The sequence below is a fragment of the Rutilus rutilus genome (genome assembly GCF_951802725.1).
Source record: "Rutilus rutilus genome assembly, chromosome: 6".
Lineage (NCBI taxonomy): Eukaryota > Metazoa > Chordata > Actinopteri > Cypriniformes > Leuciscidae > Rutilus > Rutilus rutilus.
This window is the reverse complement of record NC_140214.1, coordinates 22,256,107-22,283,450: the sequence shown is the minus strand read 5'-3', so window position 1 is coordinate 22,283,450 and position 27,344 is coordinate 22,256,107. Positions and strand designations below refer to the sequence as shown.

At 37.3% G+C, this 27,344-nt stretch overlaps 1 protein-coding gene across 2 annotated transcripts in view; it reads left to right on the top strand.

Moving 5' to 3' along the window:
- Window positions 1-13,320: 13,320 nt before the first annotated feature.
- Window positions 13,321-27,344, top strand: part of stag1a (STAG1 cohesin complex component a) — a 47,214-nt gene continuing 33,190 nt past the window's right edge. For both annotated transcript variants that reach the window (XR_014627601.1, XM_084410883.1), the window contains exon 1: window positions 13,321-13,494. The gene's annotated coding sequence lies outside the window, so the exon portion shown is untranslated. The remainder of the gene's footprint in view (window positions 13,495-27,344) is intronic.

Below are 27,344 nucleotides of genomic sequence, written 5' to 3'. Positions count from 1 at the left end.
CAAATGCAGTAAACATTTCTGGTAATTAAAATTATTTGAGTTATTACAAATAATTGAAAATCCATTTAACTGACTGTATCAAAATGATGACAGTTGCCACAGTCATGTCCTTTTTAGTGTTTATTGCCATGTTCTGTTGTTTTCAGTTCTCATTCATCATTAGTTGTCATGGTTCCTGATCACACATGTTCCTTTTCCCTTTAATGATCTTTCCTTGTGTATTTAAGTTCTCAGTTTTCCTCAGTTCATTCATTGTCATTATATTGTGTCACACATCTCGTCTGTTGGATTTACTGTAACAACAGTGTGAATTAAATTAATTAATTGTTGAGTTCACCAGGTGGGTTAAAAGCACAGTTTTTAGGGGGATAAAGTTTAAAGGGGTGGTTGATTATGATTTCACTTATGTAATGTTGCTGTTTGAGCATAAACAACATCTTCAATGTTACAACACTCAAAGTTCAAAGCAAAGGAAGATATTTGCTTTTAAATAAATCATTTTTAAGGACTACAACAAACGGCTGGTAGGGACTACACGAGATTCCTCCTGGGTTAGTGACATCACCAACCCTAAAATGTACATAAACCCCGCCCCTGGGAACAGAGGAAGAGTTGTTATAGTACAGCACATTTGTGAGTCTGCTCAAGCTGTCGCATCCATCTTTTCACATGCAATACAAGTAACACAAATGCAATAGCATGTCACTCTGTAGGCATCTTACAACAGTTCCCACACAAGCGATTTTACATATTATCATGACAGAATATGCTAATCAAAGACTTGAAGATAATTAACTCCACATCAGCAACATAAATTCATCAACTAACCATTCAGAAACGTCCTGTTGCATTCTACATGTTGTCACTTCTTCTTGATTCTCTCCATCATCGTCCGACTCCAGTTTAAACATAAAAGGCAGAACAGTTTCTGACATTTTAGTGTTTGTCTGCAAGGTAATCAGAGCCGCTAACACACACTCGTGAAGCTCCACCCTCTGTGCCGGGAGCAGAAGCTCATTTGCATTTAAAGGGACACACACAAAATGACACGTTTTTCTCACCCTCAAAAAGGGACAATTATAACATGCTGTAAAAAATAATCTGTGGGGTATTTTGAGATAAACTTCACATACAAACTCTGGGGATATCAGAGACTTATTTTACATCTTGTGAAAAGGGGCATTATACCACCCCTATAAAACTAATTTTCATGCCAGGTTTATTTTGCGTAAGATTATGGTTTATCTAATATCCAATAGTTCTTTTCAAAAAGTGTCATAATGCTTTTTAAAAAATGTTCTAATTCTTTGAGAATAGTATAACAATGATGAAGCAGAGGAGTGATCTCAATGGAATGACTTTCGGAAAGATTTTCTGTAGATGATGATGAATGAAAAAAAAAACAATCAATATCTATCCTACTTTAAAGGGTTAGTTCACCCAAAAATGAAAATTCTGTCAGTAATTACTCACCCTCATGTTGTTCCAACCATGTAAGTCTTTCGTTCATCTTCGGAACACAAATTAAGATATTTTTGATGAAATCTGAGTGCTTTCTGACTCCTCCATAGGCTTTCAGAGGGACCCAAACTCGCCGGCCCAGAATAGTTATTAAAAACATCGTTAAAATAGTCCGTGACTACAGTGGCTCTACATTAAGTTTATCATGCGACGACACAACTTTTTGTGTGGAAAAACAACAAAAATAACGACTTTATCCAACTATTAGTGTTCTTCAATGTGGGCCTCTGACGAAAGTTCACGGGAGCGCCAGGACGCATGCGCGAGAACTGAGATTACGGCGTTCTTCTTCTTCTACTTGTTACTGGCTGCTCACTCCTTGGGAGTATTACCGCCATCTACTGTACAAGATGACGTCCCGACATTGCCGGAAGCGCAAAACGGTCTGTTTATAAGTATAAGCTATTGAATTCGACACTTATTGTGATTTAGGTCTCGATGATGTTGGGACCAGAGTCCTGCACGGGTCCGATTTTGTAAATCCGCACCCGCCTGTACCCGCAGTGCTTCAAACCGCATCCGACCCGTTTTCCGTCAACAGCACTAATTAAAATCCGCACCCGACCCGCTTAAAATAGAACCGACACCCAACCCGCACCCGAAATAAAATCATTTTAGCCAATCACATTATAGACACAATTACAATTATTGCCAGGTCATACAGAAGTTATAACCACAATTAACACAAGGACAACTTCAGCCGAAGCTGTCGAAAGGCCGGTACATGAAGAACATGGCTAACGTTACCACAAAACTGAGTAACCTAACAGACGCGGCTACAACACTATATCTGCCACGCAGTTTCGTCTACCCTACATCAGACAATTTTGGGTTCAAACACGCCTTGCACACCACACATACTTAACAGTGTTAAATTTGAAAAATACTGTTCGACAGAACTGCTTGCTTTGTTACCACAGTTATCTGCGCGCTTCCTCGGCGATGAAGTTCCACATTTGCGGCTATAATCCAACACGAAAATGCATGCAGCAAAGCCTTGTTTTCTTCTGATAACTCCAAATTTCTCCCACATACTGGACTTGACTTTTGATGACGTATTGTCGACAACTTTACAATCTCCACTAGCTATTCTTTTCTTCAACTCCTCAGCATCCACTCGACGACTGCAGTGCAAGCAGATCGCGCGCGCGCGGTTATGATGAATTTTTAAAACTGAAAGTAGGTAACGTATAGATTCCTGGGAGGGCGTGGCGCGTGGGCACAAATAAACTGATGTGGATTTTAAATTATTTTATCAACTTGAAATACAGGAATATTTTTGTAGACGTGTTCCTAAAAATATGCATATATTTTTACGTTTGCATGTGATTGTTTTAGACCCGTGTTTCCCCCGTGTCCGACCTGCACCCGTATCCGACACAGTTGGATATTTATATCATCTTGTACAGTAGATGGCGGTAATACTCCCAAGGAGTGAGCAGCCAGTAACAAGTAGTAGTAGAAGAAGAACGCCGTAATCTCAGTTCTCGCGCATGCGTCCTGGCACTCCCGTGAACTCTCGTCAGAGGCCCACATTGAAGAACACTAATAGTTGGATAAAGTCGTTATTTTTGTTGTTTTTCCACACAAAAAATGTTGTCGTCGCATGATAAACTTAATGTAGAGCCACTGTAGTCACGGACTATTTTAACGATGTTTTTAATAACTATTCTGGGCCGGCGAGTTTGGGTCCCTCTGAAAGCCTATGGAGGAGTCAGAAAGCACTCAGATTTCATCAAAAATATCTTAATTTGTGTTCCGAAGATGAACGAAAGACTTACATGGTTGGAACAACATGAGGGTGAGTAATTACTGACAGAATTTTCATTTTTGGGTGAACTAACCTTTTAAAGAGCTTGAGCATTTCAAGCGGCAGAGGACATAACTGCAGTGCATGCTTATAATAAACAGAACATCATTGTGTGTTGGTTGGTGGGAGTGGGACATTGTGGGCCCCCCATACGCCCCTGCGGAAGCTACTATATTATTATTGTTAATGATCTTGATGTGAACGGGGCTTTAGGGTCTATGAAAGTTTCCAAGGATCCTATTTTCGCCTGCCTCTTGAGAAAATACGTCATACATCAAGTCCCAAGCAATTAATGGGAAGTGCTCCTTGACGACATGCTTGTAAGGCTGGAGGATAAGGGATGGAGCTTTAGTGCTCGGTATGACCAGCCAATGATTAGCCATCATGATCATGAGTGTATATGGAGTTCCTAACCTCATTCATTTTTTATTAATGCAAGAGAGCGCAGACACCAACGAACGGGGAGGAAAAGCAAAAGAGCTGCTACGGGAGCTCAGAGCAAGGTTACTGTGCTATAAATATAGAGATAAGCTTCTGGACATGGATGGTTGCTGTTAGCTGTCCTTGCTTCAAAGACATTTGATAGACATTGTGTGATTAAGGCTAAGGGGGTAACACTGTGTTGACAGCGTCATGTTGTATTGTTTTGCATGTGCCATCTTTTTTCTCATCGTGATGATGGCCCTGCAGAATTTTGAAACACAAAAACTGGAATCACAGATGAACATTTATGGACAGCTAAAGCAATAAATCCTTTGTAAAAATTCCTTTATAAGGCAGTGGCCTTTTCCCCTTGACATTAAATTGTACATATAAATGTTCTATGGACATATAATGACAATATAGCAAAAAAAGCACAATATTTTTTATCCATACAGCTGTGAAAGAGGTGTCAGAGATTGTTACTGCAACAATAGGTCTTCAGACATTAGCTGTTCAGAGAAAATGCTTTAAAGATTTATCAGAGTAGAGATGTGTGCGACCTGTAGATGTTAAACTTATCAAACACTCAGACAACCGTGCCTGTTAACTGCTTTCTGATCATTCTGCCTCAGTGCAAATGTCCTGCTCTGCTTGTTCGAGATGGCAGAAAGCATGCATGATTAACCATTAAAAAGCATTAAAATTGATTGAGCAATCAGGCAGTTACTCATGGCAATAGGCTGTGCTGAAAAACTGCTAGCACTTTATTTTACAGTCCTGTTCCCCATGTACTACATATTTATTATAGTAATGACAATAACCGGATAATAACTACTAAGCCTGAACCTATAGCCTAACCTTAACCCATGTAGTTACCTTATATTATCCAGTACTTCCTTAAGTACAGTACATGTTTAAGTGTACGTACTGTAAAATAAAGTGCAACCGAAAAACTTGCCACATCACTTACATGATATATATATATATATATATATGTGTGTGTGTGTGTGTGTGTGTGTAGACATTTCTATTCTAAACGTTAAATAGACGTGTGCTACATTCTGAATCGCAGTATAAAGAGTATGACTCACTTATGACAGCCTGTAAAATATGATTTTAATAGCTCATCACTGACCTGTGAGTCAGGTAAAATTGTTACTTTTTATTCCACCTACCATTGCTCCCTCCCACTGATTATGTCCCAGAGGAAAGGAAGCAGGGGATAAGCCATCTTCAAGGACTTTTGGCCAGGGTAATTACATCCCTTATGTCAAGTTGCTATGGAGACAAAGAGGAGAGCAGCAATCAGTGCAAACATAGACTGTGTCTGCTAAGAATGGCTTTGTTTGAACTTTGGCATCAGATTATAACTGAGAAACAATTATTTAGCTGTGAAATATCTTGTGTGATGACATAGCATGGATATAATGTTTACATACAGCAGTGAAATGTTCTTTAAGCTGCAAATAATGACATACAATGAAAGAAAAATACAACGCTTTAAACAGTAATGGCCCTAATTTGTCTTTCCACTTGTAAACGTCCAGGTTTTTATGGCCAGAAATATTGTATTTATGAGTTCCGACCACATGAATGACCAAGCGAGTTGTATTTACAAGTGGCTGTATTTGCATAGTTGTTACATCGGACGGGGAGTGTTGATGCGAAAAAATCACCAAAGCATTTTTAATTAATGATTTAGAAAAAAAATTATTCAAATTATTATAAATATAAAAATTTTCTGTGATTTATTTCAATAATATTAGAATACTATGTACTATGATTTACTTTTTGCTAAATATATTTTTACACACACACACACACGTTTATATATATATATATATATATATATAGCCTATATATGAGCAATAAAAATGAAAACGATATAAAATATAAATCTAATAATACAAATAATAGAAACCATTTATGACTTCTACTTATTATCACTAAACATCTGTGCTGGCATGGATGATTCCCATTGGAAGGCACTTGCTGCTACCAAGAGTCTCTTTATTCCTCTCTGTCTCTCAAAAGGAGGAAGGTGTCTGTGACATATTTATCTCCTTTGACCATGTGGGATGTCTGCAGGGTTAGTGCTCAGTGGAAAGACTGTGATAGTGAAGTACATTGATTGCTCTTTGAACTTTACACAGACATAGACGTTATGACAGAAGAGGGAGCAGAGCCCAATGAATCACAAAATAGCCTATCATCTTTGAAGATGGCATGATATAAAAATGATACAAAAATGTTTTTGCTTTTAGCCCATGTCTTGTCTATTAGGCAAAATATTGTTGTTAGCAAGATCTCAAATACACTCAAAACTACGAAGCATGAGATCTTTGGATATAAAGTGATTGTTCGGGAGTGTGTGTTCAGCGACAGAAGCCATGTGTGTCACCAGCTCTGTTTTCATCACTGAGTCATTCTTTCCACTCCTGGTCTCATTTCCATTTCCATCATTCTTCTCTTGGGAGAAGAATGAGGCCTAGTGAATTCTCTTTTGTCCTGCTCATAAATCTAGAGTCAGCTAATTGGGTTAGAGCATCTCGAATCCATCAGCGTACTAACAAAAGCCACCACTGGGGAGAGATGCTATAGTGTACAGAAACAACACTGGGTCTAATTTGATGATAAAACCAGTTGGGGGAGGGAACAGGAGGCCTTGAACAGGAAATACAACTGGAAAGAGTGTGCTTGTAGATGGGTAAAAAAGCACTCTCTTTGGTCTGGGGTGTTTGTGAGGAGAGGCCTGATTTTCATCTGCCTCACAAATGAATGTCATATCCAGTATTGTTCTGTCTCCATGTATACTCTTCAGAAAAATGGTTCTAAACAGTACCAAATTAGGGTTCTTCGGCTTGTAACAATAGCAGAACCCTTTTTGGTGCTGAATAGAACCCTTTTTATAAGGTTCCATAAAGAACCATGCTTTGAAAGTGCTATATAGGGCCTTAATGGTGTTATAAATAACAATAATTATTTTCATTAATATTAGTATCTTCATATTAATATTACTATGATTAATATTATTTTTTATAAATTATTTATTAACATTGTTTTTTTTAGCCCTCTATCTGCCTGGTCTTATATCTTGTTGCCTCTATTTGGGTTTTACTTTTTTTTTTTTAAACAGCATGCATGTTGTGTCAATTAGGTACTTTTATTTTTTATTGACATGGCAGATTATTGCAAAAATTACAGTGCTCTAACAACAGAGGTTAGCTGAATACATTAATAAATAACTATTGACACTGAACACGATTTAGATGTAAAGAAGACTAAGTTCCAGTGAAATATATTCATAATCCCCTATTCATTATGTGTGTATTCTGAGTAGCAGTTTCTCTCTGCAGATGATGAGATTATGGTACGGGACAGCATCTGAAATACACAATTGAGTTTAGCGTTACATTGTGTCTCTTCCATTTATTCATGAAGGCCAAAATTAGGAAATGGACAGAATGAGCCCTTTACCATGTTAAAAGGAAAAAAAGTGATATAAAGTAATGGTATAGCTTTAATGTTTTTTTGTGACTGGGTATGTTTAGGCATAAAATCATAATTTAAAAAAAATCAAACAATATGGATCATAAATTCCATATCTCTGTTTCTTTCTTTGTGGAGAAGAGAAGGCGAGTATCCTTTAACTCAGGGGTGCCCAATCCTGCTCCTTCCGATCGACTGTCCTGCACAGTTCATCTCCAACCCTAATCAAACACACCTGCCTTTAATTTTCAAGTGATCCTGAAGACCTTAATTGGTTGATTCAGGTGTGTTTGATTAGGGTTGGAGATGAACTGTGTAGGACAGTCGATCGGCAGGAGCAGGATTGGGCACCCCTGCTTTAACTGAACAGAGCTGCTCACACTTACATGTTCTGTAAAGTTAAAAAGAGAAAAAGACATTATTGTTACAATTTTTAAAGTTATAATTTATAGACATATTAAGAAAGAAATAATTTACCTGTTGAGAGAGTACACTGAACAAAATTATAAACGCAACACTTTTTTTTGCCCCCATTTTTCATGAGCTGAACTCAAAGATCTAAGACTTTTTCTATGTACAAAAAAATGCCTATTTCTCTCAAATATTGTTTACAAATCTGTCTAAATCTGTGTTAGTGAGCACTTCTCCTTTGCCGAGATAATCCATCCACCTCACAGGTGTGGCATATCAAGATGCTGATTAGACAGCATGATTATTGCACAGGTGTGCCTTAGGCTGTCCACAATAAAAGGCCATTCTAAAATGTGCAGTTTTATCACACAGCACAATGCCGCAGATGTTGCAAGTTTTAAGGGAGCGTGCAAATGGCATTCAGACTGCAGGAATGTCCACCAGAGCTGTTGCCCGTCTCAGGGAAGCTCATCTGCATGCTCGTCGTCCTCATCGGGGTCTCGACCTGACTGCAGTTCGTCGTCGTAACTGACTTGAGTGGGCAAATGCTCACATTCGATGGCGTCTGGCACTTTGGAGTGGTGTTCTCTTCATGGATGAATCCCGGTTTTCACTGTACAGGGCAGATGGCAGACAGCGTGTATGGCGTTGTGTGTGCTTTAGCGGTTTGCTGATGTCAACATTGTGGATCGAGTGGCCCATGGTGACGGTGGGGTTATGGTATGGGCAGGCATATGTTATGGATAAAGAACACAGGTGCATTTTATTGATGGCATTTTGAATGCGCAGAGATACCGTGACGAGATCCTGAGGCCCATTGTTGTGCCATTCATCCACGACCATCCCCTCATGTTGCAGCATGATAATGCACGGCCCCATGTTGCAAGGATCTGTACACAATTCCTGAAAGAGGAGTGGACAAACATTCCACAGGCCACAATCAACAACCTGATCAACTCTATGCAAAGGAGATGTGTTGCACTGCGTGAGGCAAATGGTGGTCACAATACAGTAAAACTGCACATTTTAGAATGGCCTTTTATTGTGGCCAGCCTAAGGCACACCTGTGCAATAATCATGCTGTCTAATCAGCATCTTGATATGCCACACCTGTGAGGTGGATGGATTATCTCGGCAAAGGAGAAGTGCTCACTAACACAGATTTAGACAATGAACAATATTTGAGAGAAATAGGCCTTTTGTGTACATAGAAAAAGTCTTAAATCTTTTGAGTTCAGCTCATGAAAAACGGGGGCAAAAACAAAAGTGTTGCGGTTATAATTTTGTCCAGTGTATGTTGACAGTCTGTGTAGTAACTGTAGTTGTATAGCTGAGCTCCAGAAAATCAATAATGAGGAGGTTTTGACAGTTACAGATTTGAAAAACAAAAAAGGCGGGAATAAAGAACCCTAAACTCTATCACAAAGAACCATTTCAGCATACAAAGGGTTCTTTAGGACAATACGGTATAAATAAAACTGTCACTGTGTGTAAAGAACCTTTAAAGAACCATCTTTTTTAGAATGTAGTCTTTATCATCTGCAGTGTAAATAGTGTGAAACAGCAAATAGACAAACAGAGTGGGTTGGTTGTTAGCAGCTTTAGCCCGGTGTCGGATATCTCTGCAGTGTGAGGTCTGCATTGTGGGATTTATCTCTTCGATTAGGATCTGTCCCCACATAGCTTGTGACTCTGCTGCAGCCTATAATAGCTCCTAAGATAAAACTGATGCACTCACCGGCGACCAGGCGAGGTGAAACACATTCCCTTTTAATGCCTGAGCAGGGGAGAGGCAGGGAGATGAGGCATGAAGGAGATACACACCGTACGCTCCTTAAACATGTTAGCACCATTCCTAGGCGAGCTCTCACTGATTTTAAGTGATTCAGAGAAATCATTAAACCAGTAGACACCATCTGGCATACTCTATCTATCTGTCCATCCATACATCTGCAATATACCACTACTGAATTGGTTATTGTAATGATTCCACTGGAGGCGAGATTGACGAACCCAAGAGTAGTATTTATTTAACAAAAATGTGTACAAAATAAACAAAGACTTGACTAAGCATAACTTGAAATGACATAAACTAACACTCACCAAACAGTGGTTACACAAACAATACTATACCAGAAACAATGGGAAAATGAGGGCTCTTTATAAACACAAGACGAATGACCAAACAAGAAACACCTGAACACAATGAAACAATGAACCAATCAAACCGTGACACATAAGACAAGGGAAACACAAGACATGATCACATGAGGGCAAGGAAATCACATGACACAGCAACCATGACTGTGAGAAATTACAAAATAAAAGACAGGAAACTATAAAAGTGAGCCAAAACCCAAACCAACGTGACATAACCCACCTCAAAAAGACAGCTCCAGACACCCTAATAGCGCTCCCACCCAAAACACAAACAAAGAGTCCAGGAGGGTGGAGGAGCAGAGGCAGACCAGGGGAGGGATGGAATGACAGGCCCATGAAGGGGAAGATAATCTAGATCATGGCCTGGACTCTGGAGTGGTGGCGGGCCTGGGCCGTGGAGCACTGGCGGGCCAAGCTCCGCATCCGCTGGAGCTTGGTAGCTATAGCTCCCCCCAAAAAAATCTCCTGGGAAAACTGGGCAGTCATGATGTGAAGGGGCTCAGGTGAGCCGACCGCGACGGCTGGAGGCTCTGGCGTGGCGGCTGTGACGTTAACAGGCTCTGGCTTGGCAGGTATGACTTGAACAGGCTGTGGTGTAGAGGGTACTTTGGGATTGCAAAACCCACAGTAAATGAAGAGCAAGGATTAAAGCATAGTCTATAAGTCCCTGGGAAATTGCTCTCAGGCATAAGGTAACTTAGAAAGTCATTAAGTCCATGGCGAAAAATGTCCTTTATGGCAACCTCAATAAAGTCCACCACATGGCAAAGCTCACAAAACTCTTCAACATAATCCTCAATAGGACGGTTACCTTGACAGAGGCAAACTAGGGACTGCCGGGTTCATTTTGGGGGTCTTCTGTGGGGGTCATGATTCCACTGGGGGCGAGCTTGATGAACTCAAGTGCAGTATTTATTTAACATAAATGTGTACAAAATAAACAAAGACTAAGCATGACTTGACATGACATAAACTTACACTCACCAAACAGTGGTTACACAAATAATACTAGACCAGAGACAATGGCAAAATGAGGGCTCTTTATACACAGGACTTTTTTGAGAAATTACTTAATAAAAGAGTGAGCCAAAACCCAAACCAACGTGACAGTTATCAGGCAATATATATATATATATATATATATATATTGGTATCAGTTAAAATTGGATATGCTCATTTCAAATATTTACACATTTAAATAACATTTAAAACACCCCTGTCATCTTTTAACAAAGTTCAAAAAATCGAATGATTTAATTCAAATGTAATCAATTTTATCAATTTTTTATAGTGCACGTAATAATGTTGTGATGCCTAAATTGACTGGTAATATTTAAAATGATTAATTTTATTTTGTTATACTGTTATAATATTATAAGCATTTCAAAAAAAAAAAAAAAAACATTTATTTTATTTCTGGTTAAAAAAAAGTGGGTAACACTTTATTTTACAGTGTCCTTGTTACATAATTTACATGTACTTACCATAGTAATAACAGTAAATTATGCATAATTACATGCAACTAACCCTCAACCAAATCCTACCCTAACCCTATAGTAAGTACATGTAGTTGCTTAATATTACTCAGTACTTAAATATATAATTACACTGTAACAATGACACCTTAAAATAAAGTGTAACCAAAAAATTTATATAATGTTATTAATTGTTTGTCTCTATCAAATGTACCCAGATCTGAGCTATACAGCATATTTAGATTTTATTTTATTTTATTTATTGATTTATTTGAATAGGGACTGTAAAAAAAAAACAAACAAAAAAACATGGTTCTGAACTGAAAAATATGCATTGCATAAAGAGGATAGCATATGCTAATTTGCATCTCAGGTCCCTAAAAAGGCTTTTCTAAGAAAATAAATAAATAAATAGGTTAAAACGTGTTACTAGATGTAGTAGGCTACATACAAATACAGTACATACCTAAATATCTCTAAAAAAACATATTTTAAGGATACTTCCAACCCTGGAAACATGAATAAATGATTTAAACAATAATTAAGTAAATTTACATAATGTTTTAATATTCATATTTTTATGACAAGTACTACAAACTATCTTTAAATGATTCAGAAGAACCACATTAAATATTTTTAAAATGAGAAATTTTTAAAATGAGAGTATTGTGCCTATTGCATTATCAAACAAAATGTGAATACACTAAAAATGTTTTATTTTTTATTTTTATTGTTTCACACACATTATATTACATATTTGATGTCTCAATTTTGTGTAGGCAAATAGCACAGAAACAGCAAATCAAGAAAATAACATGTCATCCCAGTTTGTTTGGCACAGCATCTGTGGTGGTCTGACAGGTTGTTTTCATTGTGATTCAGGTCTTTCTCTTAATTTTGAATGACTCATCAGCCCTGCAACAAGAGGAGAGGCCAGTGTGGACCAGACCACAGCTCTATAGGCCATCTCAGTGTGAAGACCACCCACATACATTACACTCCAATCCCCTGGTGCAATTACACAAAAGATCAATACAGATTAGTCAATTACTGAAGACTGAGAGCTTTATTATTTTATGTTGTTTTTTCGAATAAATGGAAATGCGTAGAAGAGCAAAGAAGAGCCAGCCGACGATACATAAAAGCCAACACTTAAAACATAATATACATTGCACATCACCACATTGCATTATGCAAATGTACCTTAGTGACGTAGAACCGTAAAGGATTCTAATAAAAACCACTCGTAAAGGCGGTTCAGAGTCGATTCTTTCTTTTGGGAGAAACTTTATTTAGTTAATAGGGGCACTTTAATGCAATCAGGAATAAAGAGAGAAATAGGCCTTAAAAAGGAAGTAGGCTAAAACATGATCATACGTAATGATAAAACCAACTGATCATTCACTGGGATATGCAATGCTATTGAACACACATTTATTTTGAAAGTTAAAAGGAATACAAATCATTATAATACATATTAGAATAACTGTATTAAGTTCAAAGAAAGGATAGTTTACAATTTACAGAGCTCCTGATACAGCAACAAAACAGAACCAAATTAAAGAAAAGAAAAGAAAATATATATATATAGGAGGGGGAGAGGGTCTTAATCTAATATCCTAGCATAAACAAGTCCAAAGCGGAAAGAAGTTTCAGGGCATTTCTGTCATACATCCATAATGAAGAGATTTTACAAATAGCTTCAAATCATTCTTCCATCCATTTATAGAGCTCCTGAAACATCAATCACACAATGAAATAGGCTATTATAGGCTATATCAATAAATCTTATAATGTTGACCAATTATGTTTGATCATTCTATAGTTTAAACTTAAATAGTCATGAATAACTCGTCTTTCATGAGAAGAAACACATAAGAAGCACCAAAATCGTGCTAATTTAGCGTATAAACAGCAGACATGCTTGTCCTTGTTTATATGAGGGTCTCTCCTCCTCCCCCTGCCGCCCGCCGAGTCTCGGCTACTCTCGGCTGTGTCCGCCAGAGGGCGCTCGGGCTCCGGTGTCAACACGCGCCATTCGATTGTGGAAAATGCCACCAGATGGCGGTTTAGGATTGCTGCTCTTCTGAAAGGCGCGGTTCCTTCTCCTGGTCCAATTTTCAATTAAAAAATCCATATTTAGCAAAACTTTTATCGAATTCCGAATAGCGGGAACGCCGACCTTTACGACCATGAGCACCCCAGGTGAGTTGTATGCGTTTTTGTGCCGTTAGTGGCGTGTGAAGGGTAGCGGGTCTGGAGATTAAAGATGGAGGACAGCGAGGCTGGTGGGGGATGGGCGGCTTCTCCTCTGCTCTCACACTGACTGCATCTCCTCAGGCCAGATCCACACACCCGCAGCCGAGCTCTGGCTGCTCGTCTGCGGCTCTGTGAGCACACACGGCTCGGTCATGAAGACACGGGCTTATTTTCTTTAGTGTAATTGAGCTCATGTGTGTCTGCAGAGCTGTCTCGGGTTTGTCGCCGACAGAGAGCTCATTATATAATGACCACTTTATGGCACTGATTGCTGCGGGCTTGAGTAGATACTGGTTTGTTTCTCAAGTTTTTCTTCTTAGGATATAATGAATGTCCCGTTATTTGATCTGTCAAAGCCAAGAAATTACTACAGACTTGTCAACAGCAGCCTTAAAATGTAATCTGGTGTGCCTGAGTCATGATAATAAGATTAATCCCAGGGTAAGAGATGGTGTGAGAAGAGAAGGACAGGTGTAATACTGTTGCTATAATAGAGGAATATAACGTGAGAGACTTAAGTGGGTAAATATGTGTGAGGGGGGAGGGGTTGAGTTTTCACCTTTGTTTTTTTTCGTCTGTACTTTCTCAGACTGAAGGAAGATCACACTAGTAGTGAAACTTCACAGTCAGCCCACACATCACCTGCGTTATTACAGTTATTTCTCTGTTTGACTCAGGCAGGTTTTCAGCATGTCAACTTGGCTAGTGAGGAAACTTACTTCTAAATGATTTTAAAGGCCCTTTGGTAAATGTGTTGTGGCTGAAATGTAATATTTGGGAGCAGTTCTCCTCAGTAAAGGTCAGCTTCATCTCATAAACACAGAAACACTCCCAAATCTCCTGTTCAACATGTTTGTGTCCACTGGTTTATGTTATACATGCATAGCAATTCCAAGATTTATTTTTATTGTAGATTATTTTTTATTTTTTGCTGAGAAAGGTTTATTGGCTTTCCTGGGAGGTAGTGAAATGCAGTGTTTTATTGCTAACTAAAACTATTACAATAGTTTCATTACTTCAAATAAATCCAAAATAATACATTTTAGATGAAAATATTACAATAAAAAAACATAAATTATATATTACTTAGAAATGGTGCCTTGGGAACTAACTAAGTTGCAGTATTAAAGTTACTAAAACTGAAATCAAATAACTAATTGTTCAAATAACTGAACTAAAGAAGCTAAATAAAAAAAATATGTCAACTTCTAAAAATAAAATGTAAGTTGAACATATAAAAATTAAAGCTAATTAAAAATAATAATAAATACTATAACAGTGTAAATATAATACTAATATAACACTGGTTTGATGATGGAAAAATATGGAAATTAGTAAAATCTTAAAAATCCACTGAAAATCCACAGAAGTTATACAGATTTAAATATGAACAGAAAAGTCATTGAATAAATAAAATAATAATAATAATAAAAATCATAAAACATGTCTTGGAAAATATTTTGTTTCTTATGTTTCGCTTTAAAATATGAGAATTTTTTCACATTTATGAGATATATATTCAATATATATATATATAAATATATATATTGAAAGGCTGAAATATTGTTGGTCAAAAGGTGTGGGAACCCTGAGTGTTATTCTGAAAGTACAAAGGATTGAAATGTAAGCCTATATTTAGCTTGAAAACCTCATTGTCTGGTAATTGTTGTCCTGTGATTATCAAAACAACAACTTCACATTCTTGCATTTTCAAGCCAGACAGCCCTGGAAAGATTTGTGTCAGTTACTTGGCTTTATTCTGGTTATATTTACTGATCATTCTTATTATACAGTCCTACAGTTTTACATTAAATCGTGAATTTTATGATTTCATGCAGGATGCATATTCACTGGACTGCAATGTTAAGACATTATGCTGTAGCCTCTTTACAGTCTTAAAGGTCCGTATTGTAATATTGCTGTAATTTTGCGTAGTGTTGCACTTCGGGACACGCAGCGGTCAGGAAAACCACTCTCGCTGACTTTTTCTGTGATGTGCAAATAATGTAACCCTTTTTTTATGCAGAGTTACCCAAAGGAAATCAGCACGAGCACGTAGCACATCCTGTGGTTGAAAGTGTGGGCTTTAAAAAACCATCTGGAGAAAACTGACTCCAGTTCAGTTTGTGAAATGTGTAGACTACCTGACTGACGAGACTTTCAAAACAAGCCAACCATGTACGTGCTTTCCTACTTTTCCTAATGGATTGAAAGTATAAAATCCTGCTATGCAAAGCTGAAAGGTGTCGACTACCCCATTACGGTCAGGCAGTGATCTCAGGGCGCATCAATGAGAACAAGATCTGTGATGTAGTTTAGAAACATTTAACAGTGGCTCACCAAGTCCTTTAGCAGCCAAAACCTGTTCTGTGTCCAAATCTCCATTTGTTTACTACTCCTCACAACACAATCATTATGACATCTTCCTTTTTAAGAGTAAGTTAGAAGGCATGTGTGTACTTGTACATGTCTTTCTTATAATTGCAATTGTGCTTGTTCAGAATGATCTGTTTGACGTCAACAGGGTTTACTTTGGTGTTATGCCAGACATGCAGAAAGGCCAACACTGTCTGTATGTTATCTATTCTATATAAACCAGATTAATCTGACATTAGTGCATGTATATAAATCATTTATAAATCATGCTTACTGTCACTGTTACACTTACTGTTAGGGTATAAGTTGACATATTGTGTTGGATCCTATTTCTGATCTTCTTTAACTCATTTATACATACTAGTCTTGATACAAAATGAATAATGACATAGGCTACCCTCTACTTTTGGAGGGTTACAAGTTTCAGCTTTTCATCAGTACATGACATTTTACCAGATCTGTGATAATATTGCCTTATCTTTGCTGAAGGATTGCTGTACATCTGGGCTTTTATTCATGCAAAATGATAAACACAAAATTTGCTTTACTCAAGTTTATTTTGAATGGCTTTTGAGTCATTCACTTGGCACAGTGCAGCAGATTGCTTGCTACAGTTAATCAAGTGTCTTTGTCAGGCCTGAGGCCAAAGACTGTCTAATGAAAAGGGTGAATGAGTTGGAAGGTTCAGTCTGTTGATGCTAAAATTATATTAACATGCGAAAGAGGCTCTTTTGAAGTACTATCTACTTTGATTTACTTGTATACCCTTTCACATAGAGAGTCGATCCCAGAAAATTGCCATATAATTGCTAGAGTGCCTTCCGTGTGAATGCAAACATATCCCTGGATCAGTCCCGGAGCGCGCCCTGTGTGAACAAAAGGCAGGACCAATGCCGGAAGGGGTGTGTTGTAGTGATGACACTGAAGCAGAGATAGTTCGTCAGATAGCTTAGTGGAACGGTACACAATGTGCTAGTTTATGATTGAATCAGGAGAAAAAAAAAAGGTGTCTTGAGAGAGAAATTGCAGATCATAATCAAACTTAGACGCTGTAGAGAAATTACTGGTCTGAACGCACCATAGACTGTAAAAAAAAGATGGACGACACCCCTTCAATCTCTCCCATTGGTTAAAAGTGAAGCCACCTAAGTCCTAATATGGCGCTATCATCTTGCGCAGATTTGGGACCTGATTCTGCGCAGTAGTGAGGGTGGAGTGCCTCACTCCTGCAGAAAGTTTACTGTGTGAAATAAAGTTATGAACATGTAGAAATTAAAGATGAAGCTCCAATCTCCTCCCGAAAAATCCCCCAAAAAGTCCGTTGGTGCCTCAGTGACTACTTCGTTTAGAGAAGCTGTCAATCATGACGTCACATTCTCGTTTTTATAGCATCAAATAACTAACTAAGACCAAACTTATTACATGAACAAACATGAAGAGGGCGGGGTTTATGACGTATACTGGGACCAACCACCTGGGGGCGATCGAGACACTTTGGCTTCACTTTTCAGGAGTTGTGCGGCACGCTTGGGAACGCACGCACAGATTCCAGAAAATCACTGGCAGTGTGAATGAACCGAAATCCAAACGAACACATGATCAGTGTATTTTCCGGAATCTCTGCGTGAAAGGGGCTTTAGGATTTTCATCAGTTTTTGTCAGCTTGGGGCAAATTGAATCGTAGTTGGTAGATTAGGCTACAAAACAAGGTGTTTAAACAGACATAGCGAAACTCAAATTAAGTCAATTGCTTGAAAACCTAATAATTCTGACATTAGTTTCCATCATTGAACTTTATCAGTCTCGAATTTTAACATCGACTCAAAAAACTGATGGATAGTCATAAATGGTTTAAAACCTGGTATGAATTTTTCGAAATAAATATAGAAAAGGTACTTGTTTATGTCACTTTATTTAGATTATCATAATAATTTTTTTGTCATAATGGCTTTTATAATGAAGATAAAAAGTTGCCAGGGTAAAATATTGACATAAAAGTAATAAAAAAAAGTTGAAATTATGATGAAGGCATGGTCAGATTTTCTACGATACTTTTAATAAGGCCGTCATATAACAAAAGAGGAACTAGTTTTAATAAAGTTCAATACTGAGTCATAAAATTGGCCATAGTCGAAGAACCACCCTTGTTTTAGCAGTAACTGCTCCCCCCCCGTCAGCCGTGGGTCTGTAGCAGATCTGTGAGATTACCAATTATATCACCTGACATCTTCAGTTTGTCAGCAGACTGCTCCGATACGTCTACAGTACAGATATGTGATTATCTTCTCTGCCGATGTTACCCTCAAAACAGACGTGAATGGTCCTTTGTGTTCAGTGAAAGAATGTGATTGAAGCTTGTTAATGTGCAGCAGTTCTTGGAGTAAGACGGCTCCATGCTGAGTCTCTCCTCCCTCTCCTTCACTCTCCATTTTGAGAGCGCCTGCAGCGGGGCGGCCATGACTGCTGCTGCAGTGACACCAACACAAAAGCACTCTGCCTGTCCCATTCAACTGCATGTGACCAGTGCAAACTCACTGCTGTGGGGATGAAAGTGCTTTTGCTGTTGTTTAGGTTGCTGTCTGTGAAGGATTTAATGGTATTGTCTTCTGGTGAAACACATTTGCCAGCCTCTAGTGAAGCTCCCAGTGGGTCTGTCTCATCAGTTATTACTGCAGTTTCTCACACATTCAGCACCAGCTGCTGGTGTGTATGTGTGCCTGTAACCTTAGAGAATGCGAAATGTCTTTCTCGGTCTTCAGGACCTTCTCTTTTTCACAGTTAATGTGTGTTTGGTGTCTCTGCTGAACAAACCCTCCAGAATAAAAGCAGGAAGTCAGCACAATGTCACGTCTCGAACTAAGCCACAGCTGCATTCACACACCCCACATTGTAAAGTGATTTTACACTAGAGTCAACAGTCTGCCTCTGTTTATCAGGTTTGATGTGCATTATTTTATTCATTTTATTAGTTGTACCAGGGTTTTGTATGTGGATGGTATCAGCAAGGATATCTAGATCACTACATATCATATTATTATTTATAGGCTTAAATGGTAAAACAATGCTGGCCGTATTCCACAGGTAAAACCATGCTGGATAATCACTACCACGGTCAAATTATATTATGGTTAAGTAGCCTAAACACACGTAAAAACTATACACGCACACACCTTCATAAAGAAACTGCCATAATTTTATTAAAAAAATGAATTACCCACCTAATTAATAAGTTAATGTGTGAGAGAGAGTAATTAACATAATATGCTTGATTTATTGGTGCAAACAGTCTTTATAATAAATGTACTTTTTATTAATAGGCTACAGCTCAATTTTATTATTTACCATATTTTCCAGAATATAAGTTGCATCGGTGGAAGTCGCATTTTATTATTAGATAGAAAAATTATGTAAAATACTGGTGACCTAAATAAAACGAAACTTTAACAAACTCTAAACACTGTAAACATGTATTTTACCTCTCCTCACTCTAAATCCTTTCAGTTTAATGGCTTTTAAACAGTTTGAATACCAAGACTAACAAACTTATTTAAGGTGAAACTGAAACATGCATTGCTTCAATGAATGAGTCGTTAGTTGCTATTTATTATGTATAGAAGGCTTTGTACTTCTCCCGTGTCCCAATATCCACTCAAAATAGCATCCGTCACATACTCAAAAAATGTGTTTGTAATAACACCACGCTGAGTGACACTGACACAGCTTACATGTACAACAGGCAAATTAAATAACTTTTCTATGTTTCTATGAAAATGTTCACCTGAGATTTGGAACCAAATCAAAAAATTATTTTATAATGATTTTACACCGAGATTGGTAGGTATATTAGTCAAATCTGTTGACTTTAGCAAATTAGCAAACTTTGTTATATTATTTGCAATTGGTGACAATTCGCATACCTGTAACTCAAAGAGTTTTAAATATATCTTTATATCCTTTTAAATTTTAATCTTTACAAATGTTTTTTGTTGGTATCTTATTTTGAAAGGCTGTATATGGGGTCATTTGCAGAGATAGAGGGATTTTGAATTCATGAGTTAATTGTACATTTTAAGGGGTCAAAACCAAATGTAGGTCACTTTGCAAACAGCTGATACTTTTTTTTTTTTTATAAAGAGGAATGTCTGAAGAACAAATTGTTGAAACTAGTAATGTAGCTTGTTTCCCTCTATGAAAATAATTGCATAGAACGTACCTGTAACTCTAGGGCCTGGTTTCACAGACAAGGCTTAGATTAAGCCAGGATTAGACCTTAGTTCAATTAGGACATCTAAGTAGATTTTATAAATGTGCCTTAGGAAAAAATAATAATACTGGTGTGGAAGGTGTGCATCTTGAGACAAAACAATGGCACTGACATATTTTAAGATATGTCAGAGCAAGTTGCTTTGTTAAAACAGCTCAAACCTGCATTTTAGTCTGAGACTATTCTTAAGCCTTGTCTGTAAAACTGGGGGTGAAAGTATTAAAGATATCTTAATATTTATATTCTGGTTCCTAATGGTCCTTGCACACTGTATGCGTTTTTTCTAGTGCTAGGCAACGCGATTAATCACATCCAAAATAAAAGTTTGTGTTTACATAATATATGTGTGTGTATAATTATTTTGTATATATAAATACACACATATGTATACATTTAAGAAATATTTGCCTGTATATATATTTATAATTCATTCATATGACATATAAATATAAATATGTTATATGTAAATAACACATAGTTGCCCAGCATTAGTTTTTTCGTATTCGTCATTTGGTGGCTCTGAATTGTTAAAACACCTCTCAAAATGTTTGCTACAGATGCGGAAAACGCAGAAAACAGAACCCGATACGATTTTTTGTTGTTGTGCCAGACGAAAGTTGCGGAGGCAGTGTGTAAATGTGATTGACACAACGTGAAGTCGTATTTATTTTTTTAACGAGCGGAAATTTCTGACTCAATGTGCAATGACCTTAAGAAATGTTTCATTTGGGATCGTCATTTTTAAGGCCCTATCAATCTCAGGGATATTGGGATCCCAATGCAGCTCCACATCCAAATTGTTTATTTGACCCATTTTCAATGATTAAATGTTAACTGTGGGTAATGTATGAGCAGTGTAAAACATTAAATAAGATAACCCTGGATTCCCATTTAGCCGGGGATTAGAGGGTGGAGCCTTTAAATGTTTAAAAGTTTGAGGTATTATCACTGATTTCACCAAATACGCCCTTTAGCAGTGGACACTACTCGATCTATGACTAATGCTTCACATGTAACAACAATAGGAAATAAATGGAGCAATTCCAATTATAATACTTAAACAATCTTGGTTTATTGATGTGAATACAATGTGTGGTGAGGTCAAACACACTTTCCTAGGATGCATGCAACTTGTTCTTAACATGTAGTTACGAGACTGCATATTTGAAATCTTGCTAGCTTCAGAAGCTGTTACAAAAGATATATATTCTTCCAAATATCTCTGAAATTGAATCAAATATAGAATCATATGAAAAGAAAGACTACTGCAAGTTAATGTGCCACAACTTGACCATTTCAGTGTATTTTTGGCACTCAGACAGGTATGTTCTATCCAATTGTTTTGATGGAAGGAAGCAAGCTACATTTTTAGTTTCAACGTTATTTCTTCTTCAGACATTCCCCTTTAATTACAATAACAAGTATCAGCTGTATGCAGAGTGACCCACATTTGGTTTTTGACCATTGAAAATGGGTAATATTCAACAATTTGGACATGGAGCCGCATTGAGATGCCCAGATCTCTAGGATTGAACTAGGACCCTAAAAATTAACAACTCACAAGAAACATTAGCTAAGAACCAGAATGTAAAATCATATTGAGATTTCTTTAATGCTTCTTGAGTTACAAGCATGCAAACATTGGAAAGTTATTATGTTACTCAGACAGGTATGTTTTATGCAGTTGTATAAAAAAAGAAAGAAAGGGAAACAAGTTTCAACATTATTTGTTCTTTAAGTTTAGATTTTCCTACAAACTATCATATGCATGGAAAGTGACCCATATTTAGTTTTTGACCATTGATAATGTGTACAATTTAACAATTTATTCTTTGAGCCCTATTGAGATTCTAATATCTCTGGGATTAAATCACATAACCTTCATAATATAGACACCAAAAGAAAAGTTTTAGAACCAAAATCTAAAAGGATATCTTTAATACTTCTTGAGTTACAGACATACAAACTTTAGGGGAAAAAAACAAAAGAAGTGCTTTTGCCCATTTTTGAACTGTTACCATTAGCATATAATGAAACAAACATTGCTAAAGTCAACAGATTTTACAAATAGACCTACCAATCACTGTGTAAAAATAAAATAATGATGCTGAGATCTTTCTAAAATAATTGTTACCCCCATTCATCCCCTTAAATGATATGGATGAATATTTGAGGAAACTATTTTTGTTTGTCTTTTTTAAAATGTCAAAAATTTTAGCAGAAATTCTGGGAAGTGTCCGAAATTTGGTTGATTTGACACGGAATGACCCATGTTTGTACACTATTGTTTCTACTTTATCCTGCAGCAATTCAGATTTAGGAGAACCCATAGGACACAGAGCAGTTTTTCTGCCTGTGAGCTTTTCCTCCTGCTGCTCTGTATTGTTTAGCAGTGATGAAGGAAGATTATAGCGAGCCCAGCGTTCAGGGTTAATCCTCCAGACTTCCCATCAGTGGAGTAAGATCCCTTATGATTAAGGGCTTCTCACGTCCCCTGGGCCAGTCATCTGCTGTTTTAAGCACCTTATCTCATTACTGTGCAGTATTGTGTCTCTCAGATTTAGATGTTACACAGAATTGCTGCTACAGACAGTGCTCCTTCATAGTTTCATAGTGCAGTTAGATACTTAAAAATGTATGAATGTCATTGCATTAGACTTGAAACCAAGTGGCTTCTGCAAACACAGGATGCTAGACCTTTTCTCAGCAACTATCTGTACCTTTTTGAGCAAATTGCATTTCATCATTATCAATTGTTTTGTACTACATTTCATTACTATAAAACTATTAAATATGAAAAAATGACACAAGAATGTGTATCTGTAAAAATGTAATTAATGTATTTTTTCAATTGTGGCCATTTTGGGGGGCTCTGTATGAAGATATTATGATTGCCTGTCTGTAATACAGTTAATATGTCTGGACTGACATATTGAGCATGGTTATTATAATAGTTAAGTAAAACTATAAGATATTTGTTACTTGAAATAAAAATATCATTCCCTGAAATAAAATTGAGAAAAAAACTATAATAATATCTCAATACTAAAATTACACGATATTGAGCAAGCAGGCTATTTCAACTCTAGCTGGTTCCTATTTTCGTCCTTAGCTTTTCTGTTTCTGTCTGTCTGTCTGTGTGCTTAAGATTGCAATTCTTAAAAAGTCTCTCTGCTCAGCCATCATCCCCTCACCTGACATTCCTCTCCCGCAGGTGAATGGCCTCTTTGTAGCGTACGTCTCAGAGCCGCGGTCGTGACGACGGCTTGTCTCAACAAAGCTCTTTTGTTAACACTGACGGCACTCGGCTGGTTATGTGCAGACTAAGGCTTTTACTTAATCATGTTCCGTATGTTCTGTATGCTCTGGGCTCTTTCCTACGAACGAGACGGGGTCTTGAAATATGTGTGATTTAAGGAGAGCAGATGGTATTACAGACTGTGGTGAACAAATCAACAGTGAACTCAAGCTGCTGCCTTACACAGATCCGGTTTCATTATTGTGTTTTGTCATGTAATGTAGTTCTCCTGCTCTGTAAGGCAGAAAGTCTCCACTTATCCAGTCAAACAAATCATACGTTTTGACGAAAATACTAGCCTAGTGCTTTTTGCAACTGCACCTTTTTACGTGTATAACCCTGATATCATGCACTGTCATTATCTTGTTTTTCTCCCTCTGCAGGACAGATGGGAATTTTAGTAATCATGAAAATGAGTGTAATTTCTGTGCCACTAACAAACAGCATTGCAAATAATCTGTTTTAGTATATTTTTTTGAAATGCCCATATTAGCCTTCATTTAATTTTCATTATTATGTCTGGTAATGGTGGACCAACAATCTGCAAGAGAGTCTTTCATGTAGTTTATGTATGTCAGAGATGAGGAAAACTAAAAAGCCTTAATGTGTGATCGTACAGCTTTGAAGAAATCCTCATTTCTCTTCAGAGACATCTGTTTCTGTAACCTAGAATGTCATTTCACCCTCTTATTCTGCCCTGTGTCACATTAAGAGGCGATCAGTTTAGCCTGTTCACCAGTCTCCCATCAGCCTCCATTGATTTACTCTTAATAGGGTTTCTGCCCTTGACTGAATGGAGGGAGAGTCATTCAGCTAATGCCTTCACATTTTGAACGTGGCTGTGATGTCTAGATCTCAAAGTGCCTGCTAAAGCATTTTGTTCTTTCGTGAAAAATGTATGTTTATTAAAGTTAACATGAAACCCCATTTTACTGTGATGTAACAGGCCTAACTGTTGTTAATGCTGTAAAATGTATTCTTCCATTTCAACTGTATTCTTAATTTTCATTAAAGATTACAAAATTTACGGCAACCAAAAAGGAAAGTAATTATTTTCTTGGCTTTAAAGGCAAATATATAGTTAAGTTGTTAAACAACGCATATTTCAAGGGAAAATTTTGTAAATATGCATCCACCGAAATTAAAATTCTGGGCCGAAACCGAAAATTCTGGATGCTCTTGGTCGAAAACCAAAACCAAAAATGCTTTAATAAATGTATTTATTTCTTATTTTAAATGAGCTTATTTTTGTATAATTGTATTAATATTAGACTTTTTTTATTTTTTATTCTTAATGATACTGAATTAAAAAAAAATACAATATATAATGCCTTGTATTACAAGCTAATTACAAGCATAGATAAATACAGTATAACAAAGTTACAGCTTAACAAATTTACAAATAAAAAGTAAGGTCTAACTGTAGTGTATTTAGGTTCAGACATGTAAAATAACACTGTAGTGTTCACTGTATAAATTAAATAGATTAGTCTTTGTTTTGTTGTTTGATTAAAGGGATAGTTCGCCCAAAAATGATATTTAAGCCATGATTTACTCACCCTCAAGCCGTTCGAGATGTATATGTCAATCTTTTTTCAGACGAACACATTTTCAGTTATTTTAGATAATGTCTTAGATCTTTCAGTGGTTAGAATGTGAAGCAATGGGGTCCAGCTCGTTGAAGTCCGCAAATGAGCATGCATCCTTCACAAAAGTAATCCATCCAGCTCCAGGGGGATAAACGAAGGCCTTCCGAGGGTAATCCGTGCGGTTTTGTCGTAAAAATATACATATTTAAAACTTTATAAACGAAAATAACTGGCTTCCGGTGGCGGTCGGCGCGCGTTCATGGAGATGGAAGCGTCGTGACGTAGAACGAACGTGACAGCGCAGCCAGAGAGCAGAGCAAAACAAAACTCTACGTTCGTTCTACGTCACGACGCTTCCTACGCTACGTTCTACGTCATATGCCAGCATCCATCGCCGTGAACGCGCGTCGACCGCGACCGGAAGCCAGTTATTTTCGTTTATAAAGTTTTAAATATGTATATTTTTAGGACAAAACCGCACGGATTACCCTCGGAAGGCCTTCGTTTATCCCCCTGGAGCCGGATGGATTACTTTTGTGAAGGATTCATGCTCATTTGCGGACTTCAACGAGCTGGACCCCATTGCTTCATATTCTAACCACTGAAAGATCTAAGACATTATCTAAAATAACTGAAAATGTGTTCGTCTGAAAAAAGATTGACATATGCATCTCGAACGGCTTGAGGGTGAGTAAATCATGGGCTAAATATCATTTTCGGGCGAACTATCCCTTTAACATGAATGACTTGGCAGCAGGTATTTATAGGCTGCTGTCACTTTAAGACCGAATGCACGGATCCAATATAATGATACACATCCAATTTCTTTCTCAACTCTTTATGTTCACTTAAGACATAACTGACTGTGTTTACGAGAATACTTGCCGAGACTGGTATTTTGACATAATTATTATCGTGTATGTGTCAGTTCAAGCGCACAGAGAATCAAAAGAGGAATCAATTCTGATTTCATTCTGAAACTCGTATCTCTGTGTGTGTGCGCCCTTCGGGTGTGTGCACACTGATAACAGCGTGCGAGTACCAAATGGATGGTGAAACGTAGCAATTATTTCGCAAAACATGCATGCCGAACCGCGGGGCCTGGTCCGTACGGATCAACTACGATCCATTTAACCCTTACCAATATTGAGTGAAGCGTCACACAGCTCAGTGATAACAGCTAAAGTGAGAGTGAAAACTAATCGCAGAACACTGAGGGGCGGGGCGGAATTTTCGACTCATATTTTCAGCCGTTTTTCTCTTTTGGCCAAAAAACAGAAAATGCCATTTTCGGCGGTCAAAATTTCGGTGCATCCCTTAATAAAAACAATAAAATCTCACGGTGATTAAACCTACAAACCTAATGGACCAATTGCACATTTCCAGGGTTATCTGAAGAGGTCATAGTTGTGTAAACGTCTATAGTGGTGAACGAGAGATGACAGCAAATTCAATTTTTGTATTCCCATTTGCTCCAATGGCAAAATAAAAAAAATCAATCGCATTTCCATTACTCTCTAAAAGAGGGAAAATATCGAGAGATTGATTACAGCAGTCAGAAGAGAGAATGATGTGAAATTTGCCATCACTCCCTCAGCAGTTAAATTTGAAACACCCTCACAGCAACTTTTATTAGTCTTTGTAATTAACTGTCAAGGTAATATAACAAAGTATGTATAGCATTACAAATGTATACTACATTTTTCAAAAATGCATATATAAAAAAACTTTACTGGATTTTCAAGGTTGATAACTGTGGAAACGTGTCATCAGTCTGAAAAGGGTCCATAATCCAGATGGTTTTTGGGGCACATGTCACAGCAGGTCATCCACCCTGTTCTACAGCTCTGCTGATGTACTGTTGGGCTTCATCCCAATATGTGTTCTTTAAGAGCTGATTTTTTTATTCCAGTGCATTCTGGCTACATCTTGACAAGTAGGCCTACAGCTTCTTGATAATTTAACAGCTGTCTGATACTGCACAAAAAAGCTGCTCAATAAATCAAGCAATGCATGAATAGGTAAATATGTTGTCTTTTTCTTTTCTAACTGTATAATATAAGCATGTGTGCAGGTCTATATTATAGATTTTGCGCTTTTCTAATATGATACAGCATTTTACTAATTTTATTATAACAATTTAAGTGAACATTTTCAAAATGTCTTTTGTTATGTCCCCATTTTTCTTTAATTGCTTCAGGACTGAAACTGCATGAACTCCACAAGTTTGTGTCAAACCTGAAGATCATGTTTTTCAGCAGATGATCCG